This window comes from Oncorhynchus keta, unplaced genomic scaffold (assembly GCF_023373465.1).
Source record: "Oncorhynchus keta strain PuntledgeMale-10-30-2019 unplaced genomic scaffold, Oket_V2 Un_contig_15550_pilon_pilon, whole genome shotgun sequence".
Lineage (NCBI taxonomy): Eukaryota > Metazoa > Chordata > Actinopteri > Salmoniformes > Salmonidae > Oncorhynchus > Oncorhynchus keta.
In genome coordinates this window covers 1-7268 of record NW_026279381.1, presented here as the reverse complement: position 1 = coordinate 7268, position 7268 = coordinate 1, and the positions used below count along the sequence as shown (strand labels likewise).

Sequence of the window (7268 nt, the reverse complement as noted above, 5' to 3'; positions counted from 1 at the left end):
CTACACCTGTTGTATTCAGCATTTCTCTGTAAGGTCTACTACACCTGTTGTATTCAGCATTTCACTGTTAGATCTACCTACACCTGTTGTATTCAGCATTTCACTGTAAGATCTACCTACACCTGTTGTATTCAGCATTTCACTGTTAGATCTACCTACACCTGTTGTATTCAGCATTTCACTGTTAGATCTACCTACACCTGTTGTATTCAGCATTTCTCTGTAAGGTCTACTACACCTGTTGTATTCAGCATTTCACTGTTAGATCTACCTACACCTGTTGTATTCAGCATTTCTCTGTAAGATCTACTACACCTGTTGTATTCAGCATTTCTCTGTAAGGTCTACTACACCTGTTGTATTCAGCATTTCACTGTAAGGTCTACTACACCTGTTGTATTCAGCATTTCACTGTAAGGTCTACTACACCTGTTGTATTCAGCATTTCACTGTAAGGTCTACTACACCTGTTGTATTCAGCATTTCACTGTAAGGTCTACTACACCTGTTGTATTCAGCATTTCACTGTGAGGTCTACTACACCTGTTGTATTCAGCATTTCACTGTGAGGTCTACTACACCTGTTGTATTCAGCATTTCACTGTTAGATCTACCTGTTGTATTCAGCATTTCACTGTAAGGTCTACTACACCTGTTGTATTCGGCATTTCACTGTAAGGTCTACTACACCTGTTGTATTCGGCATTTCACTGTAAGATCTACTACACCTGTTGTATTCGGCATTTCACTGTAAGGTCTACTACACCTGTTGTATTCAGCATTTCACTGTAAGGTCTACTACACCTGTTGTATTCAGCATTTCACTGTAAGATCTACTACACCTGTTGTATTCGGCATTTCACTGTAAGGTCTACTACACCTGTTGTATTCAGCATTTCACTGTGAGGTCTACTACACCTGTTGTATTCAGCATTTCACTGTGAGGTCTACTACACCTGTTGTATTCAGCATTTCACTGTGAGGTCTACTACACCTGTTGTATTCGGCATTTCACTGTAAGATCTACTACACCTGTTGTATTCAGCATTTCACTGTAAGGTCTACTACACCTGTTGTATTCAGCATTTCACTGTAAGGTCTACTACAACTGTTGTATTCAGCATTTCACTGTGAGGTCTACTACACCTGTTGTATTCAGCATTTCACTGTAAGGTCTACTACACCTGTTGTATTCAGCATTTCACTGTGAGGTCTACTACACCTGTTGTATTCGGCATTTCACTGTAAGGTCTACTACACCTGTTGTATTCGGCATTTCACTGTAAGATCTACTACACCTGTTGTATTCGGCATTTCACTGTAAGGTCTACTACACCTGTTGTATTCAGCATTTCACTGTAAGATCTACTACACCTGTTGTATTCAGCATTTCACTGTAAGGTCTACTACACCTGTTGTATTCAGCATTTCACTGTGAGGTCTACTACACCTGTTGTATTCAGCATTTCACTGTGAGGTCTACTACACCTGTTGTATTCAGCATTTCACTGTGAGGTCTACTACACCTGTTGTATTCGGCATTTCACTGTAAGATCTACTACACCTGTTGTATTCAGCATTTCACTGTAAGGTCTACTACACCTGTTGTATTCAGCATTTCACTGTAAGGTCTACTACAACTGTTGTATTCAGCATTTCACTGTGAGGTCTACTACACCTGTTGTATTCAGCATTTCACTGTAAGGTCTACTACACCTGTTGTATTCAGCATTTCACTGTGAGGTCTACTACACCTGTTGTATTCGGCATTTCACTATAAGGTCTACTACACCTGTTGTATTCAGCATTTCACTGTAAGGTCTACTACACCTGTTGTATTCAGCATTTCACTGTAAGGTCTACTACACCTGTTGTATTCAGCATTTCACTGTCAGGTCTACTACACCTGTTGTATTCAGCATTTGACGGTAAGGTCTACTACACCTGTTGTATTCAGCATTTCACTGTCAGGTCTACTACACCTGTTGTATTCAGCATTTCACTGTAAGGTCTACTACACCTGTTGTATTCAGCATTTCACTGTAAGGTCTACTACACCTGTTGTATTCAGCATTTCACTGTAAGGTCTACTACACCTGTTGTATTCAGCATTTCACTGTAAGGTCTACTACACCTGTTGTATTCAGCATTTCACTGTCAGGTCTACTACACCTGTTGTATTCAGCATTTCACTGTTAGATCTACCTGTTGTATTCAGCATTTCACTGTAAGGTCTACTACACCTGTTGTATTCGGCATTTCACTGTAAGGTCTACTTCACCTGTTGTATTCGGCATTTCACTGTAAGATCTACTACACCTGTTGTATTCGGCATTTCACTGTAAGATCTACTACACCTGTTGTATTCAGCATTTCACTGTAAGGTCTACTTCACCTGTTGTATTCGGCATTTCACTGTAAGATCTACTACACCTGTTGTATTCGGCATTTCACTGTAAGGTCTACTACACCTGTTGTATTCAGCATTTCACTGTAAGGTCTACTACACCTGTTGTATTCAGCATTTCACTGTGAGGTCTACTACACCTGTTGTATTCGGCATTTCACTGTAAGGTCTACTACACCTGTTGTATTCGGCATTTCACTGTAAGGTCTACTACACCTGTTGTATTCAGCATTTCACTGTAAGGTCTACTACACCTGTTGTATTCAGCATTTCACTGTAAGGTCTACTACAACTGTTGTATTCAGCATTTCACTGTGAGGTCTACTACACCTGTTGTATTCAGCATTTCACTGTAAGGTCTACTACACCTGTTGTATTCAGCATTTCACTGTGAGGTCTACTACACCTGTTGTATTCGGCATTTCACTGTAAGGTCTACTACACCTGTTGTATTCGGCATTTCACTGTAAGATCTACTACACCTGTTGTATTCGGCATTTCACTGTAAGGTCTACTACACCTGTTGTATTCAGCATTTCACTGTAAGATCTACTACACCTGTTGTATTCAGCATTTCACTGTAAGGTCTACTACACCTGTTGTATTCAGCATTTCACTGTGAGGTCTACTACACCTGTTGTATTCAGCATTTCACTGTGAGGTCTACTACACCTGTTGTATTCAGCATTTCACTGTGAGGTCTACTACACCTGTTGTATTCGGCATTTCACTGTAAGATCTACTACACCTGTTGTATTCAGCATTTCACTGTAAGGTCTACTACACCTGTTGTATTCAGCATTTCACTGTAAGGTCTACTACAACTGTTGTATTCAGCATTTCACTGTGAGGTCTACTACACCTGTTGTATTCAGCATTTCACTGTAAGGTCTACTACACCTGTTGTATTCAGCATTTCACTGTGAGGTCTACTACACCTGTTGTATTCGGCATTTCACTATAAGGTCTACTACACCTGTTGTATTCAGCATTTCACTGTAAGGTCTACTACACCTGTTGTATTCAGCATTTCACTGTAAGGTCTACTACACCTGTTGTATTCAGCATTTCACTGTCAGGTCTACTACACCTGTTGTATTCAGCATTTGACGGTAAGGTCTACTACACCTGTTGTATTCAGCATTTCACTGTCAGGTCTACTACACCTGTTGTATTCAGCATTTCACTGTAAGGTCTACTACACCTGTTGTATTCAGCATTTCACTGTAAGGTCTACTACACCTGTTGTATTCAGCATTTCACTGTAAGGTCTACTACACCTGTTGTATTCAGCATTTCACTGTAAGGTCTACTACACCTGTTGTATTCAGCATTTCACTGTCAGGTCTACTACACCTGTTGTATTCAGCATTTCACTGTAAGGTCTACTACACCTGTTGTATTCAGCATTTCACTGTAAGGTCTACTACACCTGTTGTATTCAGCATTTCACTGTAAGGTCTACTACACCTGTTGTATTCAGCATTTCACTGTAAGATCTACCTGTTGTATTCAGCATTTCACTGTAAGGTCTACTACACCTGTTGTATTCAGCATTTCACTGTAAGATCTACTACACCTGTTGTATTCAGCATTTCTCTGTAAGGTCTACTACACCTGTTGTATTCAGCATTTCACTGTTAGATCTACCTACACCTGTTGTATTCAGCATTTCACTGTAAGATCTACCTACACCTGTTGTATTCAGCATTTCACTGTTAGATCTACCTACACCTGTTGTATTCAGCATTTCACTGTTAGATCTACCTACACCTGTTGTATTCAGCATTTCACTGTAAGATCTACCTGTTGTATTCAGCATTTCACTGTAAGGTCTACTACACCTGTTGTATTCAGCATTTCACTGTAAGGTCTACTACACCTGTTGTATTCAGCATTTCACTGTTAGATCTACCTACACCTGTTGTATTCAGCATTTCACTGTAAGATCTACCTACACCTGTTGTATTCAGCATTTCACTGTTAGATCTACCTACACCTGTTGTATTCAGCATTTCACTGTTAGATCTACCTACACCTGTTGTATTCAGCATTTCTCTGTAAGGTCTACTACACCTGTTGTATTCAGCATTTCACTGTTAGATCTACCTACACCTGTTGTATTCAGCATTTCTCTGTAAGATCTACTACACCTGTTGTATTCAGCATTTCTCTGTAAGGTCTACTACACCTGTTGTATTCAGCATTTCACTGTAAGGTCTACTACACCTGTTGTATTCAGCATTTCTCTGTAAGATCTACCACACCTGTTGTATTCAGCATTTCACTGTAAGGTCTACTACACCTGTTGTATTGAGCATTTCACTGTAAGGTCTACTACACCTGTTGTATTCAGCATTTCACTGTAAGGTCTACTACACCTGTTGTATTCAGCATTTCACTGTGAGGTCTACTACACCTGTTGTATTCGGCATTTCACTGTAAGGTCTACTACACCTGTTGTATTCGGCATTTCACTGTAAGATCTACTACACCTGTTGTATTCGGCATTTCACTGTAAGGTCTACTACACCTGTTGTATTCAGCATTTCACTGTAAGATCTACTACACCTGTTGTATTCGGCATTTCACTGTAAGGTCTACTACACCTGTTGTATTCAGCATTTCACTGTGAGGTCTACTACACCTGTTGTATTCAGCATTTCACTGTGAGGTCTACTACACCTGTTGTATTCAGCATTTCACTGTGAGGTCTACTACACCTGTTGTATTCGGCATTTCACTGTAAGATCTACTACACCTGTTGTATTCAGCATTTCACTGTAAGGTCTACTACACCTGTTGTATTCAGCATTTCACTGTAAGGTCTACTACAACTGTTGTATTCAGCATTTCACTGTGAGGTCTACTACACCTGTTGTATTCAGCATTTCACTGTAAGGTCTACTACACCTGTTGTATTCAGCATTTCACTGTGAGGTCTACTACACCTGTTGTATTCGGCATTTCACTATAAGGTCTACTACACCTGTTGTATTCAGCATTTCACTGTAAGGTCTACTACACCTGTTGTATTCAGCATTTCACTGTAAGGTCTACTACACCTGTTGTATTCAGCATTTCACTGTCAGGTCTACTACACCTGTTGTATTCAGCATTTGACGGTAAGGTCTACTACACCTGTTGTATTCAGCATTTCACTGTCAGGTCTACTACACCTGTTGTATTCAGCATTTCACTGTAAGGTCTACTACACCTGTTGTATTCAGCATTTCACTGTAAGGTCTACTACACCTGTTGTATTCAGCATTTCACTGTAAGGTCTACTACACCTGTTGTATTCAGCATTTCACTGTAAGGTCTACTACACCTGTTGTATTCAGCATTTCACTGTCAGGTCTACTACACCTGTTGTATTCAGCATTTCACTGTAAGGTCTACTACACCTGTTGTATTCAGCATTTCACTGTAAGGTCTACTACACCTGTTGTATTCAGCATTTCACTGTAAGGTCTACTACACCTGTTGTATTCAGCATTTCACTGTAAGATCTACCTGTTGTATTCAGCATTTCACTGTAAGGTCTACTACACCTGTTGTATTCAGCATTTCACTGTAAGATCTACTACACCTGTTGTATTCAGCATTTCTCTGTAAGGTCTACTACACCTGTTGTATTCAGCATTTCACTGTTAGATCTACCTACACCTGTTGTATTCAGCATTTCACTGTAAGATCTACCTACACCTGTTGTATTCAGCATTTCACTGTTAGATCTACCTACACCTGTTGTATTCAGCATTTCACTGTTAGATCTACCTACACCTGTTGTATTCAGCATTTCACTGTAAGATCTACCTGTTGTATTCAGCATTTCACTGTAAGGTCTACTACACCTGTTGTATTCAGCATTTCACTGTAAGATCTACTACACCTGTTGTATTCAGCATTTCTCTGTAAGGTCTACTACACCTGTTGTATTCAGCATTTCACTGTTAGATCTACCTACACCTGTTGTATTCAGCATTTCACTGTAAGATCTACCTACACCTGTTGTATTCAGCATTTCACTGTTAGATCTACCTACACCTGTTGTATTCAGCATTTCACTGTTAGATCTACTACACCTGTTGTATTCAGCATTTCTCTGTAAGGTCTACTACACCTGTTGTATTCAGCATTTCACTGTTAGATCTACCTACACCTGTTGTATTCAGCATTTCTCTGTAAGATCTACTACACCTGTTGTATTCAGCATTTCTCTGTAAGGTCTACTACACCTGTTGTATTCAGCATTTCACTGTAAGGTCTACTACACCTGTTGTATTCAGCATTTCTCTGTAAGATCTACCACACCTGTTGTATTCAGCATTTCACTGTAAGGTCTACTACACCTGTTGTATTCAGCATTTCACTGTAAGGTCTACTACACCTGTTGTATTCAGCATTTCACTGTAAGGTCTACTACACCTGTTGTATTCAGCATTTCTCTGTAAGGTCTACTACACCTGTTGTATTCAGCATTTCACTGTAAGGTCTACTACACCTGTTGTATTCAGCATTTCACTGTTAGATCTACCTACACCTGTTGTATTCAGCATTTCACTGTAAGATCTACCTACACCTGTTGTATTCAGCATTTCACTGTTAGATCTACCTACACCTGTTGTCTATTCAGCATTTCACTGTTAGATCTACCTACACCTGTTGTATTCAGCATTTCTCTGTAAGATCTACTACACCTGTTGTATTCAGCATTTCTCTGTAAGGTCTACTACACCTGTTGTATTCAGCATTTCACTGTTAGATCTACCTACACCTGTTGTATTCAGCATTTCACTGTTAGATCTACCTACACCTGTTGTATTCAGCATTTCACTGTTAGATCTACCTACACCTG

At 39.7% G+C, this 7268-nt stretch overlaps 1 long non-coding RNA gene across 2 annotated transcripts; it reads right to left on the bottom strand.

The window, feature by feature from the left end:
- Positions 1 to 321: 321 nt before the first annotated feature.
- LOC127919020 (uncharacterized) lies at positions 322 to 5647 on the bottom strand. Of its 2 annotated transcripts, none has more exons than XR_008101685.1 (5): positions 5549 to 5647; positions 3536 to 3763; positions 1945 to 2172; positions 1829 to 1906; positions 322 to 614 (listed from the first exon to the last, which is right to left on the bottom strand). It is a non-coding gene; the product is annotated as an uncharacterized LOC127919020 (long non-coding RNA). The 2 variants fall into 2 exon arrangements; XR_008101684.1 differs by lacking the exons at positions 1829 to 1906; positions 1945 to 2172; positions 5549 to 5647 and adding exons at positions 1071 to 1260; positions 2434 to 2623; positions 2890 to 3497 and having other exon boundaries at positions 322 to 543; positions 3536 to 3641.
- Positions 5648 to 7268: the final 1621 nt, after the last annotated feature.